Source organism: Gracilinanus agilis, chromosome 6 (genome assembly GCF_016433145.1).
Source record: "Gracilinanus agilis isolate LMUSP501 chromosome 6, AgileGrace, whole genome shotgun sequence".
Taxonomy (NCBI): domain Eukaryota; kingdom Metazoa; phylum Chordata; class Mammalia; order Didelphimorphia; family Didelphidae; genus Gracilinanus; species Gracilinanus agilis.
The window spans coordinates 170,129,472-170,151,586 of NC_058135.1; the positions used below are offsets into that span (position 1 = coordinate 170,129,472).

Consider the following 22,115-nt stretch of genomic DNA (forward strand, 5'->3'; position numbering starts at 1 on the left):
TATCAATTAGAGAATTGCAAAATAAAACAACTCTGAGGTACCATTTCACACACATGACTAGGTTTGAATTCTAAAATGATTTAAAAAAATAAGGAAAAGGACTTGAACATACAAAATTATATATAGCATCTCTTTTTGCAGTTGCAATGAAGTAGAAAGTGAAGAATAGCTGGCTAAATTGGGTTATGATTGTAATGGAATACTATTTTGCTATAAGAAATTATAAGAAGTAGGAATTCAGAAAAATCTGTTTGGATTTATACGAAACAAATGAGAATGAAGTGTACAGAACCAGGGTGGCATTTTACATAGTAACAACAATATTGTATGATGAACAACTATGAATAACAGGTTTTATCTGTAATACAATGATGCAAAAAAAAATCCCAAAGGATTCATGATTAAAAAAGCCAACAGCTTCCAAAAAACGAAATGATGGAGTCTGAATCTATTCTAACACACTATAATTCACTTTCTTCATTTTTTTGAATTTTCTTCCACAAAAGGATTAATATGGAAAAATGATTTACATGATTGCACATGTAAAATATATAGTAGATTGTTTGTTTTGTCAGTGAGAGAATACAGGAGGGAGAGAACATTCAGGACTACTGTTTTTTAAATGTTAAAATTGGTTTCACATGTAATTATAGAAATATGAAATATTATCAGAATAAATAATATAGAATGGATTACAAAGGAAAAGACTTAAAATAAGGGTGATCAGTTAGTAAGCTATATAGCAAGAGTCCAGGCAAGAGTTGATGAGGACCTAAACAAGGATGGTCATATTTGCAGTCTCTGTGAAAAGTGAAAGGTAACATGAGAAAAGTGTTATGGAGTTAGGAAAGAAAAAAGGAGAAAGAGAGAAAGGTTGAAAAGATCCATGTTATAAGCCTGTATGACAAGGTGCTCAGCAGAAATATACAAGTTTTGAGGAGGAGCATATTTAGGGAATAAAACAATAAGCTCTATTTTGAACATATTGAACATGAGAATTGGTTGGGTGGGAAAAGTTGCCTAATTACTCTCCAGGTTTCCAGATACATATTACTAAAAGAAAACTAGACATCTCTACTTAACTGTTTATTGGCATGGTGAGCTCAACCTAACCAAAATGGAATTCATTATTTAATCTATGTATATGTTTAAGTTGCCTGTGTATATTAAATCCATGTGATTATGTGAGATCACTAAGAGTGAACTACAAACAAAAGAAAAGTGAAATAAGGAGAGAACCTTGGATGACACATCTGCTTAGGGGAAAATAGATGAATATCAAGCCAGCAAAGGAGTCTGAAAAAGAATAGTTAGGCAGGAAAACCAGGACAACATGCAAATAGTAACAAAATTTGCAAAAAATATCCATTTGAATAAGAAATGAGAAAATTTAGACATTTTAATTTTAGTGAGAGCAACTTCTATAATCAAACTATTAACTGATTATAGTAGCTTTTGTTTGGGGGGTAAGAAATGATTAGTGGTGAAAAAATGGAGCAAAATAGTATAGCTCATTTTTTTCTAAGAGTTTGTAAAAGAGAAAGTTTGAGAGTAATGGTTTGAAATGACCAGATTAAGTGAAGGTTTTTTAATTATTATTTTTAAGGATGAAGGAAACATAAATTTGCAAGTAATAGAGAAAGAAACCACAAATAAAGAAATATTAAGGATGAAAAAGTAAAAGGGGATTGTTGATAGAAAAAAACTACTGGAGGAGATGAGAAATGACTGGATTAAGGTCTATATAAAAGCAGTTGGCACCGATGAAGAGATGAGCCACTTTCTTCTCAGAAACTAAAATAAAATGTGAAAAAATGGGCGTGGTGATTGAAGAAAGGAAAAAAAAGAAAGCATTTAAAGTATATAGTCTAATAGAGAACTAAATCAAATTTATAATGATACAAGCCATTCTGCAATTGACAAATGGCTGAAGAACATGAATAAGCAGTTTTCAAATGAAGAAATCAAAGCTATCAATAACAAGAAAAAATGTTCTAAATCCCTCTTGATTAGAAAAATGGTCATTAATACAACTCTGAGGTACCACTTCATGCCTCTCAGATTGGCTAATATGATAGTAAAGCGATAAATGTTGCAGTAGATGTGGCAAAATCTGGACACTAATGCATTGCTTACAGAATTATGAACTGATTCAAACATTCTGCAGGATAATTTTGAACTATGCCCAAAGGTCTACAAAACATTGTATACCCTTTGATCTAATATACACCACTAGTAGATCTGTATCCCAAAGAAATAAAAAAGGAGGAAAGGTCCTACTTGCACAGAAATAGTTAAAGCTTCTCTTTTTTGTGGTGACAAAGAATTGGAAAATGATGGAATTTCCATCAATTGGGGAATGGCTGAACAAATTGTGGAATATGCTGGTGATGGAATACTATTGTGCTATAAGAAATGATGTACCGGATGATTTCAGAAAGAGCAAAAAAGACCTACAGGAACTGATGAAGAGTGAAATAAGCAGAACCAGGAGAACATTATACACAATGATAAACTGTTAAAGATTTAGATACTCTTAGAAATACAATGATCCAGGACAATTCTAAAGGATTTATGATGAACAATGCTATTCACCTACAGAGGAAGAACTTTTGGAGTTAGAATCAAAGTATATGATTTTTCACTTTAGTTTATTTTGGCTTTTATTTTGAGGATTTTGCTTTTTATGGTTATTCTTTTATAAAAAATGAATATGGAAATGTGTGCATGATAATACATGTATAACCCAGATTGAATTGCTTGCCAGCTCTGGAAAGGGGGAGGAAAGTGTGGGGAGGAGACAATTTGGATCATATAACTTCAGAAACTTTATATGGCAATTTATTACTTGTAATTGGTAAAAAAAGAATATCTTTATGTTAAAAATAAAGTAGATAGTCTGAAATATTTCCTGTTAAATTGTAGGGGAAGTCCTCTGTTTAGACAGATTATGGAGGTGAGGATAGAAGAAGATAGAAAAGAGAAAAAATATTTTTGATGGTCATGGTAATAAGCATTATTGAATTCAGTGAGAGAAGAGGATAATGTAGGTTGACTAACCGGGTCCATTATATAATAAAGGCTAGAAAATTAATTCACAGTGGTAAAAAGTGGAGGACCTTGAAGAGGGATATTCCAGGACCATATTAGACCAAAGGTCATTTTAATGTTTTTCTTGTTGCATGGTTTGCCATTGCCAAAGAAACTGTCATCTAGTTGATAACATGGTCCTAGAACAGGGTACTCAGTCTTATCATGAGACCCATACTCAAAGACCATACTGCTTAATATGAACACTGCTTGTATAGCCATTAAAAACCCAGGAATAACTCCAGACAACAAGGAGTTGTCTAGGTCAGGCTTCTGCAAAGAATGATCAAAAAAGAAATATTTTAAAAGTGACTCAATTTAGTGGATTGATTGGGTTTGTAATATTGAAGTTCTTGTTTCCAGAGAAGAATGTCATAATCATTTGAAGATTATACAGAAATTTCCTGAAGGTAAATTACATTTGGATGAATATTGCCCCCTGCAATGATTACAATTAAAGCTGTAGCTACTGTAGCAAACATTTTCTAAACAAGTATTTGTTTCTACAAATGGAACTTTGGCATCATCAAAATAGCTTAAACACATTTTTTCATAAAAATACCTGAGTTCATTTTAGTTTAAATTTTTTTATAAGTCCTTATTTTCCATCTTTGAATCAGTATTGTTTATTGGTTCTAAGACAGAAGAGTGGTAAAGGCTAGGCAATGGGAGTTAAGTGACTTGCCCAGGATCACACAGCTAGGGAGTGTCTGAGGTCTCCTGACTCTCAATCCACTGAGCAACTCAGCTGCCCAACTGAGTTCATTTTAAAATGTTGGTTTCTATCTTTGTTGTTTAGGTATGAGTTCCTATAATGGAACTATTTTTTCACCAGGTATTTCTTCTGGTACTTGTCAAAAATTTTCTTACTGAGTTTGATATCTTGTAGTTTTTCAGTGACTGCTTAGTTAAAAGTATTTGAAAAACATTTAGGTAGATCATATGGATTAATTATTTATTATCAATGCTTAAGTGACACAGACAAAGCTATTAAAACTAGCTGCTAACACAATACAAATTTCGCAGGCAATTAAGAAATTTCAGTTTCATTGTGGGTGGTCCATCCTTAATATTGGTAATTAACAGGAGTAGAGAATTCTGTGGGTACATCTCACTAAATTGGCTATGCAGAAATAAACTACTTCTCCAGTAAGTGTCATACATTATAATTGTTATTTTTGTTCTTGATGATTATTTATTAAAATCATAGAAACAAGAAAGAGGCATTTGTATATATTCTCAAAATTCAAAAAAATCTGTCTGTTGCATGTCCTGGAGACTATAAACGTTTTTCACAATGAGATACCTATGACAATAATCAAAATATTAGATGACATGTTAGTCCAATGATATGACATATATCTAATAGCTATGCAATAGCTGATCAATCTCCAATTCTGGAAGAAATTTCTGATTGGAATTTAGCTTACCAGCATTGTTATTATTATAAAAATCATTGACGTCCATGAGGGTTGAATTTCTTTATGTGGAAATTAATTTCCTTCATGACAATGATATTTTCACTAAAAAGTCTTTGCTCATTTTAAAACTGGTATCTCAGATAAGGAAACATGTGATGAAGGTTATTGCACTATAGCAAAACTCATTTTCAAAGGGAGAATGTAGACAGGATAGGAGTAAATGATGTTATCACAAGAAATTTTCACACCCAGGGAAAGATCTATAAACCATACAAAGACAAGCATCAAGATGTATACTCTCATTAGGGAAGCATGTAGGTCAAGGGATGGACACTGCCCTGTGAGTGGCAAACAGATACTCTAGCAGGTGCTTTCAATATCCCTATATGTTTATAGACCCTTAGTAAAGTCCTAATCACTGTGCTCCAGTAATACTATTAGGGTGAAGTATATAAGTGACCACTAAACTTTCTTAGCACAAAAAATCTTTCTACGGAAAACAAAATGATGACTAGTTCAGATATAAAAGACTTAATAGCAACTGATTATTTGAGAATGAAAACTGTCTTCATTCCACTATGCTTTAGTATGTATTTATTTTAGTCAGAGAAATGAAGCTTCACACTGGGGAGATAACTATCTTATTTGCTTACTGTGTCACTAAGACAGCTGGAAAGTATCTGCTGAGGTAGAAATGGAAGTGGATTATGCCAAGAGCAGAGATGCATGGTGTTTTCCAAAGTACTATTAGCCTTGCTACACTAGACAAAAATTGTCCAAAAGTGACCCAAAAAAGCAACTCTAGAAAAAAAAAGGTTGTGAATATCCACAGTTATCTAATCATGCCAGGACACAAGAATATGGATTAGTTATCAGGCAGCATCACTATGTGTGAGGATATACGTATAATTTTAAAATGATTTAATGGATGAGATTAAACCAATTGGCTAAAGAGGCTACACAGAAATGCAATTTAAAGATTATAACCATGTCTGTTGAGCATGATTAGTCAGATCACTTTGGATGCTTGATATTGTAGTTTGCTTCAATGACTGATATAGTCTGCATCTCTATGCCCTTTATTATATCTTCTGGTTCATTTTAATATCTCTTGCATATTTTAGTTCTGTTGGAGATACCTTTAGGAGAAAATCAATGAGCTGGAGCATAGTTATTCTGTAAAGAAATATGATTTAATTCAGCTCAACAGAAGGACTGATGGTATTTTTGCAAAAGATAATAGGAATTCTCTTGATTCTCTTGATGACTTGCTTGAGCTACATTTTTTTTACAAAAGCAGATTTTATTAACAGATGACTTTTATAGTTTCTGTATAGATTTGCCTTTTCCCATGTTTTTCCTTATTGATAATGTGAATGGAAGCAATTAACTCTGTCTGACTGATCCTCACAGCATGGTATTCTACAGGAAGTATTGGCAAGTGAATAGAAGATAATTTTGGTAATTAAAATTATGTGAATACTTAGAGTCCCAGCATGGAACAAATAAATCCATATCCTTTGTGATTATTATCACTAGGGATCTCTGTAAAATGTTTGGGTAACTATTCAAAGACAAATTTATTCTGTTCTGGAACTATGTTATAACTGTCAAAGGTCACCTCTTGTTCACAGAAATTCCAAAATTTAAAAATACAATGGGTTCTTTTTGATAGTTTTTCCTCTCTAAAGTATACAAGTAAATGCTGTTACTGTATCACTAATGTCCTTTACAGAAAATAAAGATACACTAGGGAATCAGGAACAGGATTCCAGTTAGATATACAATAAATTTCAAAACAAGCATGTAGTAGTTCAAAATGACCAAATAATCATGTTCCTTTATTTTTAGAATATTTTCCATGGTTACATGTTCTTTCCCTCTGCCCCAAAACTCCTTCCCTTTCCTGTAGTCAATGTACAATTCCACTGTGTTTTACATGTATCATTGACCAAAACCTATTTCCACATCTTTGATAGTTTCACTGGAGTAGTCTTTTAGAGTACACATCCCCATATCATATCCCCATTTTTTCAAGCAGTTGTTTTTCTTCTGTGAAGAAGAACTCCCACAGTTCTTCCTCTGAATGTGGATAGCGTTCTTTTTCATAAGTCCCTCAGAATTGTTCTGGATCATTGCATTGCTGCTAGTACAAAAGTACATTACATTCAATTTTAGACAGTGTATCAGTCTCTGTGTATAATGTTCTCCTGGTTCTGCTCCTTTCACTCTGCATCAATTCCTGGAGGTCATTCCAGTTCACATGAAATTCCTCCAGTTCATTATTCCTTTGAGCACAATAGTATTTCATCACCAACAGACACCACAATCTGTACAGCCATTCCCCCAATCGAAGGACACTCATTTTCCAATTTTTTTGCCATCACAAAGAGCACAGCTATGAATATTTTTGTACAAGTCTTCCCTATGATCTCTTTGTGGTATAAACCTAGCAGTGGTATGGCTGGATAAAAGGGCAGACAGTCTTTTAGAGCCTTTTGGGCAAAGTTTCAAATTGCCATCCAGAATGGTTGGATCAATTCATAACTCCACCAACAATGCATTAATGCCCCAATTTTGCCACATTCTCTCCAACATTCATTACAAGTTGCATTGATTTGCATTTCTCTAATAATAAGAGATTTAGAACACTTTTTTCATGTGTTTATTGATAGTTTTCATTTCTTTATCTGAAAATTGTCTATTCATGTCCTTTGCCCATTTATCAATTGGAGAATGGCTTGATTTTTTTTTGTAAAATTGTTTTATTCATTACATATTTGAATAATTAGATCTTTGTCAGAGTTTTTTGTTATAAAGATTTTTTCCCAATTTGTTGCTTCCATTCTAATTTTGATTGCATTGGTCTTGTTTGCACAAAAACTTTTTAATTTAATGTAATCAAAATTATTATTTTACATTTTGTAATTTTTTCTAATTCTTGTTTGGTTTTAAAATTATTCTTTTCTCAAAGATCTGACAAGTTAACTATTCTGTGTTCACCTAATTTATTTATAGTTTTCTTCTTTATATTGAAGTCATTCCTATTCTAAAATCATGTTTCTTTAAATAGAAACATCTACTAAAATCTTAAGTCAGTACTACATTGAGATATGAATGTTACTCTGAATACTTGAAGGTTATCAGAATAGGGTTCATAATCTAACAGGCTCTTGAAAAATGTGAATGTTTCAAATATAGACAAATCTTCTGATGAACTTTTTGTTTGATATCATAGGACCATCAGCTTTAGTTTCATAGATGTCAGCAATGAAAAAGTGAATTTTTCTTAAGGAAAATCTAAAGTTTTTTTAAGTATGTGTGTGTGTGTGTGTGTGTGTGAGTGTGTGTGTGTGTGTGTGTGTGTGAATCACAGAACTAGAGTCTCCAGACAAAGTTGAGATTCATTCAAATGGCAAAGGAGAATATGTGATCATAAGATCCTAGATTCTCTTCCAAACAGGAACCTAGAGACTACTATGTTCAGTATCAACCTACCATTTTTCCAATTGGGAAAACTATGACTCCTCAAAATAAAAACAAACAAACAAAAAACCCAAAGTAGAGTGTGTATATTTGGAATTGGGGAGATGCCATTTAAAAGTATGTTACAAATTTTCTATGGACACGTGGGGACTATCAGACTACATTTCCTGTGATTCCAATGGGTTTCCAGTTTCTGGTTTAAGGGGCAATTTAAATTCGGAGGAGGGCCTAGAGAAAGCCTCTTTCTGGGTTTTGCAGAGTGGCTGGCTGGTGTACCAGAGGGACAGGATGGGCTCCAGCTGTAAATTTAAAAGATAGGTGCGGTCATATATATATTTTACCAACATGGCCATGGCTTTAATTAAACTACTAATTTCTCTTATTATATCAGTCTTTATCATTTCTCATCTCAACAAGTGGCAACTTATTACAAATAATTATACCAGAGAAGAATGATAAAGGATATTATCAGAGGAGTATAAAAAATTAGAGGATGGATTAGTAAGAATGAAGAAACCTTCATATTGTGCTTCTCCTTAGGTAATACAGCGTGTCACTGATTGTGAACTATATATATATACTTATTTTTTTTTCCTTGTATGTGCAATAAAGTATTTGAGTTTTCTTTTTTCTCCTATTTTTTGTACTTGAAGCACATGTTTTTTTTTTCACTAGCTTAAGTTTAAAATGTCCATTAGCCCTTATGTCAATGCCTACCCAAAAGCTTTAGACTATGGAAACCTGCCATTGATTGTTAAATATTATGAAACTTTGATTAATTATTGTGTCTGATTCCAGGAGAAGGGATCACTAAAGATCCACTGCACAGTGTCAAGGAGCCCAAAGTTAACCTGTACAGTGTCTAGTAGCACATGGTCAAGGAGACCAACCAATCCTGATGGGATTGATGAGATTCTGCACCAAGATGGGTGACTTGAAGTTTTATTTGGGGGTTCAAGGAAGTGGCTATTTGCAAAGTCAGATGCAAGCTTCCCCCATGTTAGTTCCAGATTTCTCAGTTTGGCTGCCATTTTGGTTCCTCTATCCCTGAGAGCAAAGGTAAAATCAGACCAGGGAATGATATTTCCCTTTTTGCTTCAAAAATCTAGTCCCTTTCTATCTTTCTTAATGCAGCAATTTTCTGTAGTCCTGGCTGCTGATTGGGGAAGTTCATAATTGCTACTAGAGGCTTGTGGGACATAAATCACTTTAATCAGGCCCTGATTCTAGGACCTGTTATAGATTTATTCTTCCTTGCTTAGAATTTTTACACATGAGACTTTGATATTTCATATTGCATCCAGAAGTTACTTTTTCTCTTTAGTTTTTTAATATTTTTTATTTTCTTTTAACAATTGATTCATATACCTCATAACTCAGCCATGTATCCCAGGGTGACCTGTGTGTTGGTCAACATCTTCCTCAGGGGGATTGTATTATTGTTATAAAATTCTAAATTTATAAAAAAAAAATTTTCTTGTTTGAGAGTAATTTTAGGATAAGAAACTCACTACCTCCCTGAATCAAGAAAGTGAACTCTTTGGAGAAGGTGCCATGGAGATGCCTGCAGAAACCACACACTGCACCAAAAGATCCAGGATGAACATTGGGATGTCGTGAATTGAACTACTGGGGGTGGTAGTGAAGACATTTATTTTGAATGTAAACTCTCATGCCAAAAAGGACTGCCCCCTAATTGACTTTTTGTCAATGTGCCCACCTAACATTGGTTTTGCTCTCTTTTTTATTTCCTTCTTATCACCAAGTGTTTATAATTTCCCCTTAGAAATTGCAATATTGTATATGCCTTTAGTTAAAGATCTTTAGAGATATAAGTTAGTTATTTCTACTGATTCATTGGGGAAACTAGGCATGTAAATCTGAGAGATTTCTACATGCTTATTTCCCAATGGAATCACAGGGGGATTGTGTAATTAGAATTTTGCTCACCAGGACTCTAAATCCCAGCTTCCCATGTTCCTTCTCACATGATGTGCTAAGATAAAGAGGATATATTTTCAGTGTAGCTCCACCCTCTCTGGCTCTCTTTTCCCAGGAATGCAGTTTGTGGAGGTAGGGTGAGTGCCAGGTAGGAGAATTTTACTCATGTGTCATTTTCTTAGGCTTTCCTACTTTTGTTCTTTTCTTTCTTCTACTTCAAGTGATTATTAATAAACTTTATAAAATATGATAATTGGAGTTATTGGATATTAATTTTAATCTTAGAGTGTACTCAAGCCTTACTGCTGTTTTCTCTAGGTATTGAATGTTTTGTTCTTCAAGAATCTTAGAGGCACCTCAGGCAGGGAACAATTCTTTCAGGAAGTATGATCCAGGCTAGTGTTTGCTGCTTTTTTGAACTAGACTTAGAAAGCCCTTGCTGAAGTTTAGGCCTGTGCACCATACTGTGATCTTACCCCTAGTTAGAGATGTTGCTCCTGCCTCAATCACTATCTGATGAGTTAAAGATTCAGAGTAACATAACTCCAGGTATTAATTTGGTCTGTGTTCCATGGAATTTTTCCACTAAATATATCAGACTTGGCTGGGTCCTGGATCTGAGATATCCCTTGTTCTTTGAGCCATACATCTGCTACCCATTTCTATTACTTCATTTTTCCCAGTCTGCCATCTATATGTATAAGTCCCCTCTTCAGCTCACATTGGAACTTTGACTCAGTTTTGGAATATGAATGACAGATCTGACAGTTGGCACATTCTTTATCCCTCAGTGGCATCAGACCCTTACAGTTTGAATATCAATATCAATATATATATATACATATATGTATTTGTGCATATGTGTATACAGACATGCATTGACTTGAAATTTTATTTCATTGGAATATGGCACTTCTATTTAGAAACTTACTTTAGAAGTAAAGATTGATATATTCTCTGAAACTTATAGTCTTAGTCATCAATAACACTGAGCAGTTAAGTGATTTACAAATAATCACAATAACAATGTAAATCAGAAACATGTCTTGAACTCAGAAACTCCTAACTCTAGGGTCAGCTTTCTATCCACTATGACACTTGTCCTGTATATTTGTATATAAATTTAATTTGAAGCCATACCTAGACTCTGATTCAGCTGTTTCTTGGGGTAATTTTACACTGACTCTATGTCTCCAGTCACACTCTCTGTTTCATTTTGCTTTGAAGTACTCTGATCTTAGTTCCTCAGGAAAATTTTTTTCTATTTTCTTTCTAAATAACTTTGAATGTTTATCTTACTTCCTAGACAGACTATATTACCATTGACTTAATTTTTAGGGGCAGTTTTATGAACACCAATTCTAACACTCTGCTTTAAAGCTTTAACAACTAGAGACTCAGAGAGTTGTCAGAAATTCAGTCCACAAATAATTTTTGACATTTTTGTTCTTTGCCTGAGTTTGTCACTATAGGAACATTTCTCAATAATTCATGAAGAACAAGCCCCTATCTTTGTAAAAACAATCTCTAAATCAGTAATAATCAAGTTCTTTCATGTAGTCATTTTCTCCATCCTTTAACCTATCAACTTTTTATAATCACTTATTTAAATGACAGCTAAGTAGCATATTAAATAGAGGATTAGTCTCAAAATAGAAAGTACCAAGTTTAAATCTCATTTCAGATACTTACTGACTATATGACCCTGGGCAGGTCATTTAATCTCTGCCTCATTTTCCTCATCTATAAAATGGGGAAAACAATAGCAATTATCTCCTTGGTTGTTTTGAAGACCAAATGAAAGGATAACAATAAATCAGAGTGCCTGACATAGTATATGCTCTATAACTATTATTATCATCATTATTATCATTCTATTCAAATTATGGCTCAAGATGAGGAAGTTAAAAAATTATTACCTACAGGACTATTCTGGTCTTCTCGATTAAAAAAAAACTTTCTGTTCTCTTAATCATTGTCTTATTTTGAAAAATTACAAATAGTTTTTAATACATATAATGAAATATTAAAGTCCTTTTAATTTGGATTGAACCAGTAATTTCACTGGTATAGTAAATTCCCTATGAAAAAAACTCCTCTGCTAATCCTTATCAGGACCTATTTTGCAATTTATAGACTTTGCCTAGAATTTATAGCATTGCCCAGAATAATCTCTGTATCTCAGGGTCATATAGTATGTGAATGGAATTAGCTCACCCTCATTCATTTGTGTATCATTAGCCACCAGGAATAATGTCACCCCACCTAACTTAGAATTAAGTGGGGAGGGGGAGGTCTGTGACCCACACGTGATAATAAGTAACAAATCAAAAACAGTGTCAAGGCTGCCATTTGTCCACTTGAAATTGGAAGTAGATGAAAGTTTCTGTCTTTTAAATATGATGAAACTTCCTGTGGAGGCAGTTGGTGCTTTCAACTTGGTGTGGAAGGATGTCTGGTGAGACCTCAGATTGCTTCCCTTTGAATTGTCACGTGGGTAAGTTAGGCTGACTCTCTTTATCTTCCCTCATTGTTTCTAGAGGTTCTAGCCTCAAGGAGGCCTCTCTTACTGGAGGAGGACTTGTGGCTAGAAGCCTTGTTTAATTAACTCTGTGCCCCTCTGCTGGGGTCTCTAAATCCCTACCTGGTTCGGGCTCTGGGTCCGGGCCAGAGTTTCTCTCTCTCAACTTCCCCATCTTCTACCTTCCTAATTGTAAATGAACCACCATAAAAGTCATCCTGACTTGGGTCTATTTTATTTAGAAATTGAGTTAATAGATTTCTGGCGACCATACCTTAAATATCTATTTTCCCCTCTTACAACAGGGAGCCTGAAAGAGATAGAGTTTAAACCCAAGTCTTCCTGAGCTCCAACTAGTCTCTATAGACTGCACCATTTCTACACTAAAAGATTTCATAATACCAAACCATATCAAAGATTATTGAAATACTTTGAATACTGGCTCACTGTAAATCATAGTTTTTCTTTTTTTCTCTGCTTCATACTTTCCTTCTAAAAAGGAAGTAAGACTATCATATCATATGGTGAAAATAAAGGCAAGCCATTGCCTTCTCCTTATGTTACTAAGCTACCACATGTGATGGTCTATTAAGCAACCAGCTAAAATGCTTCCTAGATGGAGATAAGTGTCATTTATAATAGAGAATTATATGGCATATTAAGAACTCCAGCTAGATGGGTAATCAGCTAGAGAATTTTTTCAGGCCCTACAGGGCAGGTAGGTGGAATAGGAAATGGGAGAAGATAGAGAAAAGAAATTCAACATACAGCATTTCTTTGTCACAAGCATTTGGGGACATTCACATCAAAGTCACTTATCATTTCCTTGATGCACCTGTTCAGGAGATGAAGGGAGCTATGCAAAGGCTGTGTGACCCTTGAAAAGAAAGGTTCTGATTTTTAATAGCCTGAATAATATGTGGTGATTCCTTAGCATTTTGAAAAGCAAATCAGGGTCAGAGCCCAGAAGTATGGCAAAGATCCCAGACCTAATGGGCTGTTCAAATAGGGAAATAAAATGCTGTTCACAAATCTGCACAGGCTATTCCTCAACATATTGACTGCCTAGAAATGTAAAGATTTAATCATATAGGATGGCTGACTAAATCAATTATCCTAACAACCTATTGCCCTCTATTGCTGGCAAAATTATGTTTTGCATCCCTATGGATAGTTTGTTGTATAAAACTATTATCTACAGACATACAGGACTGAATTGTGATTTTAAGGAACCACATGGTACAGAAAACATACGACTTTTAAACAACATGTATGAAGATTGTGATGACCATTTCACAGCTACCAATATAAAAATAGGGCTATACATTGATTATCCTTAAATCTCACTATACAATAGGTTCATAGCCTTTTTCTGGTTATAAATGCTTTCATGATGTCTTTTATACAATCTGTCATAACATCAACAATATTTCAAGGCATAGAATTTAGCATACATTATCAAATTTAAAGATAACATTAAATCTTTGGAGGAATGTATTGCAGTTATTATTATGATCTCCATTTTTTCACAGGAGAGAACTGAAACTCAGAGATTGAGAGAATTTCTCTTGGTCACAAAACTAGTAGATATCAGATACTGGATTCTAATCCAAGCATTATTGATTGGAAATAGAGTAATCTATTCACTATTCCACATTGATTCTAAAATTTTCTAATGGCCTTTGATAAATCTATGGTTCTAATTCTTCTACAATTTTGGTATTTCTTTTTATTTTATTATATTTTTTAGAAAAAATTTTTCCATGGTTACATGATTCATGTTCTTACTCTCTCTACCCTGCAAACCCCCTCCCCCAGAGCTGTAATGGGTAAAAGGGGGTTTTGGTTGTGTGAATATTAAAAAGTTAAGTTGCCAGGGAATTGAATAATTATCAGTCCCCAATTAAATAACAACCTCAAGTCAAAATGACTTTTATAGAAGTTTACTTACAAATGAGAAGAGAGAGAGAGAAATTAAGAAATTTAGAGAGAGAATAAGGTAAGATAATTAACTGGACAACCTAAATAATTCACTTAGGTCCCTGGTTTAACCCAAGCAGATCTAACTAGTCCTCAATTGGATAAAGGGCAAGCCTTGAGCTGAGGGCCCTGGCCCGAAGGCCCTGGAGGTGTATGAAGCAAAAGCTTCAGTCACAGAGTCTCTTTTGAAATGGAAATTCCTTAAGGGAAGTTCAGGAAGAGTTAGTCTTTACACTCACCATGTGAAATTCCAAGGTCTCAGGGTCCAGGGCTCCTCCATGTTCAAGCAAGAACCAGAAGACACCCTGGCTCATTCAACTCTCTTTTTAAAGGGGCCTCTTTTGTGGCACTTCTTGTGCCTTCCTTTTAATTTGCGTGTCCAATCACAACAGATGCTTTACTTAGGACTACCCAGGAGGCAGTGAGTAAATTCTGATTTGTTATTCACTCTAGGCACGTGGGTTAGAGACCTCCCAACTTGTGAGTTTAATGGAGCTGTTTTCACCTTTGGTGATTAAATCTAAAAATGGGCAGGGTAAATTTAATCTCACTATCACAGAGCCAATGCACGTATTTCATTATTCATAACCAAAAAGTATTTAGTATATTTTAAAGACCTATAATTGAACAACTTTAGGAATATTTTTGTGAATGACTCCTATTAATGTGGAAGAGATACCTTCTCTACAATTGAAAGTTTAGAAAGTTTAGAAAGCTTTGAAAGATCCAAGTAAGCTGTTAGGGAAAAAACTCACTATTTGACAAAAAAACAATGGGAAAACTAGAAAACAGCATTGTAGAAATAGGCCCAGACCAACATCTTACATGGATCCTTATACCAGGATAAAATTAAAATGAATACTTAGTCTAGAAATAAAGGGTGATACCATAAACAAATTATGGGAAAATAGAAAAGTTTATTTATCAGATTTATGGATGAGAGTAGAATTTATGATCAAATAAGACAGAGAGAATATTATGAAAAATGAAATAGATAATTTTGATTACATTCAATTAAAAAGGATTGGTACAAATTAAGTCACTACAACCAAGTTTAGAAGGAAAACAACAAGTTTTGGGAAAATTTTATAGCAAGTATCTCAGATAAAAACCTCATTTCTAAAATAGAGAAATGAGTTAAATTTATAAAAATAAAAAACATTCTCCAGTTGAAAAATGGTCAAAGGATATGAACAGGTAGTTCTCAGAGGAAGAAATTACAATTATCCACAGTCATTTTTAAAAAAATGCTCCAAATCACTATTAACTAGAGGAATATAAATTAAAACAACTCTGACATACCACCTCACACCTATAATATTGGCTAACATGAGCAAAAGAGAAAATGATAAATGTTGGAGGGAGTGTGGGAAAACTGGGACACTAATATACTGTTGGAACTATTCACTGATCCAGTCATCTTGTAGAGCAATATGGAACCAAGCCCAAAGGACCATAAAAGAATTGTATACTCTTTGACCTAGTAATACACCTAATGGGACTATATCCAAAAAAAGATCAAAGATAAGAGAAAAGACATAACCATATCAAAATATCTTTAGCTGCTCTTTTTGTAGTAGCAAAGAATTAGAAATAGAAGGACTGTCTGTCACTTGGGGAATGGATGAACAAGTTGTATATGATTGTAAAGGGATACTATTTCTCTGTAAGAAAGGATGAACAGGATGAGTTCAGGAAAACTTGGAGATCCAGCAAAGGCTGCTTGCGGAGGGCCTGCTCCCTGCATTCTCCTTCATCATCGCCACTGATGCCTGGGCCTTTGTTGATGGATCTCTTATCCCCCTGCAGCCGCCTAGTTGTGCGCTGCCACCATGGTGAAGCTTGAGAAGGCTGCTAACAATCAAGGTGAGTCAAAGAAGATGGTCCCTCCTCCCAAGGAGGTAGAAGACAGTGAGGATGAAGGCAAGTCAGAAGAGGAAAAAGAAAGCAGTGGAGTAGAGGCCGTGGTCCCTCAGAAGAAGGGCAAGAAGGTTGCAGCTACCCTGGCAAAGAAGGCTGCGGCTACACCAGCCAAAAAAGCTGTTGTTGCTACCACACCTGCCAAGAAAGCAGTTGTGACTCCTGGTAAGAAGGTCTCTGTGAACCCAGCCAAGAAAGTGGCTGCCCCAGCTAAAGCTGTCCCCAACCCAGGCAAGAAGGAAGCTAAAGCAGCAGCCACCCCAGCCAAAGGGGCAAAAAATGGAAAGAATGTCAAGAAAGAGGGCAGTGAGTCTGAAGAAGATAGTGAAGATGAGGATGATGAAGAATTTGAGCCCCCCAAAGCCACCAAGGTGTAAGCAGCTCTGTCCAAACAGGATTCTGAGGAGGAGGAAGATGAAGAGGAGGAGGACAGTGAGGAGGAGGATGACCCTGAAGAAGAAGCAATTGATACTCCTCCTGCCAAAGGGAAAGCTGCTTCTGTGAAGGCTGCCAAAGGTGGGAAAGCCAAGAAATCTGAGGAGAAAGAGGAAGAAGATGATGAGGAGGAGGAAGACGAGGAGGAGGAGGAGGAGGATGAAGAGGAGGAGGAAGTGCCTGTCAAAGAATCCCCAGAAAAACTGAAAAAGGAAATGGGCAAGCAGAAAGTCCCTGAAGCTAAGAAACAGAAATTGGAAGCTGAAACTTCTACAAAATTCAGTCTCTTTTCTGGTAACCTGAACTTCAACGAAACAGCAGCTGAGCTAAAAACTGCCATAACAGACTTCTTTTCTAAAAAGGACCTTATGGTTGTGGATGTCCACATTGGTGCCACCATGAAGTTTGGCTATGTAGAATTTGAATCTGCTGAAGATATGGAAAATGCCCTGGAATTTAATGGCTCCAAAGTGTTTGACTCTGAAATGAAGCTAGACAAAGCAAAAGAGAACAAGAAAGATCGAGATGCCAGGACACTCTCTTATAAGAACTTACTCTATAAAGTAACTCAGGAGGAGCTCAAGTTTGAAGATGCTATTGAGATCAGACTGGTCTGCACCAAGGACAGACACCCAAAGGAATTTGCCAGTGTTGAATTCAAGACAGAAGCAGATGTGGACCCTTAGAGGAGAAGCAGGGGACTTAGATCCTCTGCTGGGCCCTCATTCTGGACTACACAGGAGAGAAATTTCAAGGACCAAGAGAAGTCTCGAGGGAAGAACAACTCGTGGAGTAGGAACAACAGCAAGTCATCAGACTAGAAGACCCCTGTGCTGAACAACCTTGCCTTCAGCCCCACGAGGGAGAGTCTGCAGGAGGTGTTTGGGAAGGCCACATCCATCAGCCTGCCCCAGAACAAACAAGGCTGGCCCAAGGGGTATCCATTCATTGAGTCTGACACTGTGGAGAATGCAAAAGAAGCTTTGAATTCGTGTAACAACATAGAAATTGAGGGCTGAGTCATCCTGCTGGAGCTGAAGGGACAGAAGACAGCAAATGAAGCTCCCAGGAACCAGTCCTACAAAACCTTGTTCATCAAAGGTCTGTCTGAAGACACCACAGAAGAAACGTTGAAAGATTCTTTTAATGGCTCAGTGGGGGCCAGAATAGTCACAGACAGGGAGACGGGATCATCAAAAGGGTTTGGTTTTGTGGACTTCAACTCTGAAGGGGGGGGCCCAAGGTTGCCAAAGAGGCCATAGAGGATGGGGAGATCAATGGAAACAAAGTCACCCTGGACTGGGCCAAGCCCAGCGGCTTTGGGGGCCGAGGAGGTAGTAGAGTGGGCTGAGGGGGCTTTGGAGGCAGAGGCAGAGGGGGCAACTTTGAAGGTCAAGGTGGCTTCAGAGGAGGGAGAGGAGGAGACAACAAGCCACTAGGGAAAAAGACAAAGTTTGAATAGCCCTCCACCTATTGGATGGATTCTGGGGGTTGGAGCCTGTCGGTCAATGGCTGATGGAGCCTTCTGAGGACATTCTAAGACAAACAGGAGGTCCAAGGAGTCGTCTTGGAGAAAGCCAGATGACATCTCATGAGGAGACCACGTGGGTTTTGACTGGATGGAAGTTCCATAGAAATTTTTTTGCAGAAATGGGTGATAGATGTGGGAAATTGCCCTTTTTGTCTATGAGTTGTCTTGAGTTTATATTGTTATAACCCATGTACTAAACCATTTTTTCCTTCAAATATCTGTAGCGGGTTTTTTATTTCCTTTTTAATCCCTTTTGGCTGTAAAGAAAAAGGCGAATGTTTTCTCATGGTTCCTGCTTCAGCAGCCTGTCTTAGGACATATTAAAAGGGCCTAACCTGGTGCCCCCCCCCCAAAAAAAAAAGAAAGGAAAATTGGAAATACTTATATGAATGAACTGATGCAAAGTGAAGTTAGCCCAAGCAAGTGAACAATGTATACAACAAAAGAAACATATGATGATTGATTTGAAGGACTAAAGCATTATCAACAAAGCAAGTTTCCAAAATAAGCACAGGGGAGTCATGATGAAAATTCTATCAATAGCCAAAGAAGGAACTGTTTGAGGGCAGATCAAAGCATGCCATCTTTTACTTTATTTCCTTCATGGAATTTTTATTGTTTGTGGATATGTGTCTTCTATCATGATATGAGTAATATTGAAATTTGTATTGAATGAAAATATTAATACGATTTGTTTTTTACTATTTATCCCATTGGGGAAGAGGAGGGAAGGGTAGGAGGGAGAAATTTGAATCCTGAAATGTCAGAAAACAATTTTCAAAAATTGTTTCTATGTATAACTGAAAAAAAAACAATTTTTAAAAAGGAAATAAATGATAGCCAAGTGGCAATAGAGAAACAATTTATTAGATAAGATAGGATAGAATGGGATCACCTGGGGGTTAATATTGATAAGAAATAAAACAACCTCATTATGTCAGACAATAGTGAACAAGGTCAGGAGGCATAGGAATGATATGAGGTAGAGAAGAGGGAGCTTATGGTGAATAGCCTCAATTTTTTTTCCTGTATAACATTAGAAAAAATTCTTAGCTGAAAAAAATAGAAAGGAAAAGTGAGCCATAGGATTGAGGAAAAATGAAAATTTTGCAACAGTGGATGGTGTAATAGTGAATTAATAAGGCAGATACAGAGGAATTACCTATCACTAGTGAGGGTCCAGTTAAGAATTTATAACATAAATTTGTAGTGACTGAGTAAGAATTGTGCTTGCTGAGGCAAATTTGAGTTTTTGCAATCTCTTTTTTATGATAATAGTTTTGCATTTGCTAAGTAATATTAAAAAATTATCAAAACTTATATTTTAGTTTTTAGTTTTGATTTTGATTTTTGTCTGACTAGCTCATGATTTGGTTGACCACTGAAAACTGATTCTAAAATTATTTCTACTTTACAATTACATTTTCTTTCTTTATATGTCCATATACATATATACAAACTTATGCATACATCGTTTCTATATTGATGCTTATTGCTTAGCAAATGCTTTTGGGGCATCTTCTTAAAATATTCATTATATATGTATGTATTTACTATATATAATGTAGTTTATATATTACATAAATATATATATATATATATGTATATATTTACTATAAGATGTTCTCGTAAGACACAACTCCTTAGTCTCTTTCATTTATTTATTCTGAACTACATTTTTCAGGATTTACCACCTATTTCTATCATATTTAAATGACCAAGTATGAGACAATTGCTGAATTTGTCAAGTTTTTAATTCAGTTTGATCATCTTCTGTAGCAGATGTTACATAATTTGTATTTTATTAATTTTTTTCTTTGTAATATGCTTCTTTTGAACACTTGAGGCCAGATAAGGTGACCCAGTATGTGTCCCATGAAATGTTTCGTGTGATGCAGTTTTATAACAATTGTTTTTAGGTATTACTGAAAGGAAAAACCATGGAACATTCTTGAATTTAATATTTAGTATCATGAATTTTCTCTATATTTCTGACATCATTTAAAATAAGAATGCATGGATGTTTTAATTGTTCAGTGAAATACCAACTTGTTATTTATTGGGGAAAATTCCACAATAATGGTACCCTCTTATTTATCACAACTGAAATTCTCTCTGCTACTGTCACTCTTCAACCTGGAAGTTCACGCTAACCCTTTAACTCTTGTATATGATTGGTCAGTTCCTTCCAGAATGCCCATTTCAAAGAAAGTGCCCAGAGTACCTAAGTCTTTATTTTTCTCTGTACTCTGCCCCTGACTCTCTGGTCTCTTGTTCGTATCCCACACCCCACATACATTTTTTTGTCAGGTTAGTTCTACTAATTTTTATTAGTATTTAAGCTTCCTAAGGACAGGGACTATTTTTCTGCCTGTATTTGTATTCCTAAGAGAGTGCCTACAACCAAGTAATCACTTAATAAATTATTTACTTTTAATTATTATATATTTGATTGTAAAAATGAAAGTAGATCCTTTATTTTGAATTTCCTAACAAAGTGTTCTTAAAAGATCATTATTGGGGCCACTATGTAGTATCTCTATTCATCTCCCAAATTTGCTATTCTTATATAGTTTTATGTAACAAATCAAAAGATAGAGTATGATATTTTCACTTGAGTAATTAGAATTGCATTTTGGTAATACATGACATTATTTAGAAAAATAGGAGAGAGACATCACTGGAGCATTGATCTAATACTATATGTCAATCAATTTATTTGGAGACAATTTGGTTTATGATTCCACTGAGTGCAAGTTGCCACTGAATGCAATTTTTATATATAAACTTTTTAAAATATTTCATATAACGGTTTCTTTCTGTCTGGTATCAAATAATAATAAATGCTAGATAAAATTGATAATTATATTCTAGTTCACAAGACTGATCTTATTCTGATAGAGTCAGAAAACACCAGATAGTTTTCAAAATGAATGAAAGTGAATTTAAATTATGATAGACTATTTGCAGGAGAAAATAAATGTAACATATCCTTGAGATATTCAATAGCATATTACATTAAAATGAAATTTTGGCCATAGAAAGAATAGTGTTCTGTATGAATAGCAGAAAATTATGTTTTCCATTATTTCTTTGAAAGTAAGTTTCTATTGCTATAGACTAAAGGGAATACATTGATTGTGTATTCTATGATGAATAATAATAGTAATTCACATTTTATAGTATGTGGGGTTAACAAGGAAACTTTCTCACAATTATTCTATGGCATATATTGCTATAGACAACAAACTAAGGCTCAGCAAGGTTGGAGGGCTCATTCCAAAATCAGCCATTGTGTTCTCTCAAAATGGTTAAATAATTTCATAAAAATAGGTTCAAAATATAATTACATGTGTTTCAGTCCACTTTTCTTCCAGAAAAGGCTATTTAATTTATTACTGAATATAACTCTAGGTGTTATTTGATTTATGTAATCAATGTGTTCCTAAAATATTTTGTGAATCATTTCAGTCACATTTGAAATGCAATAAAAAACTTATTTAAATGGATATATGATAAAAATTTTTAAATGTGAAAGTGACCATTAACATAATACCTATTTTTAAACTTAGCACTAACTCCAATGGATTCATGACCTTGTTTACATAAGTAAACCCTCCAGAGGGTACATATTAGAACCTATCTATACTGTATATATGGCATATCATACTATAAATTTTCCATATGGGACTCACTTCAAATATTCATAGACTTTCATAAAATCTTATAGCATTACATGGATAAGAGAATTAATTTGGCCATTCTTTTATAATTCCTTAAGCATAATAAT

At 34.8% G+C, this 22,115-nt stretch overlaps 1 pseudogene; it reads left to right on the plus strand.

Annotated features, from left to right (window-relative positions):
* The first annotated feature begins 16,271 nt into the window (after positions 1 to 16,271).
* On the plus strand, positions 16,272 to 18,256 carry LOC123252156 (annotated as a pseudogene).
* Positions 18,257 to 22,115: the final 3,859 nt, after the last annotated feature.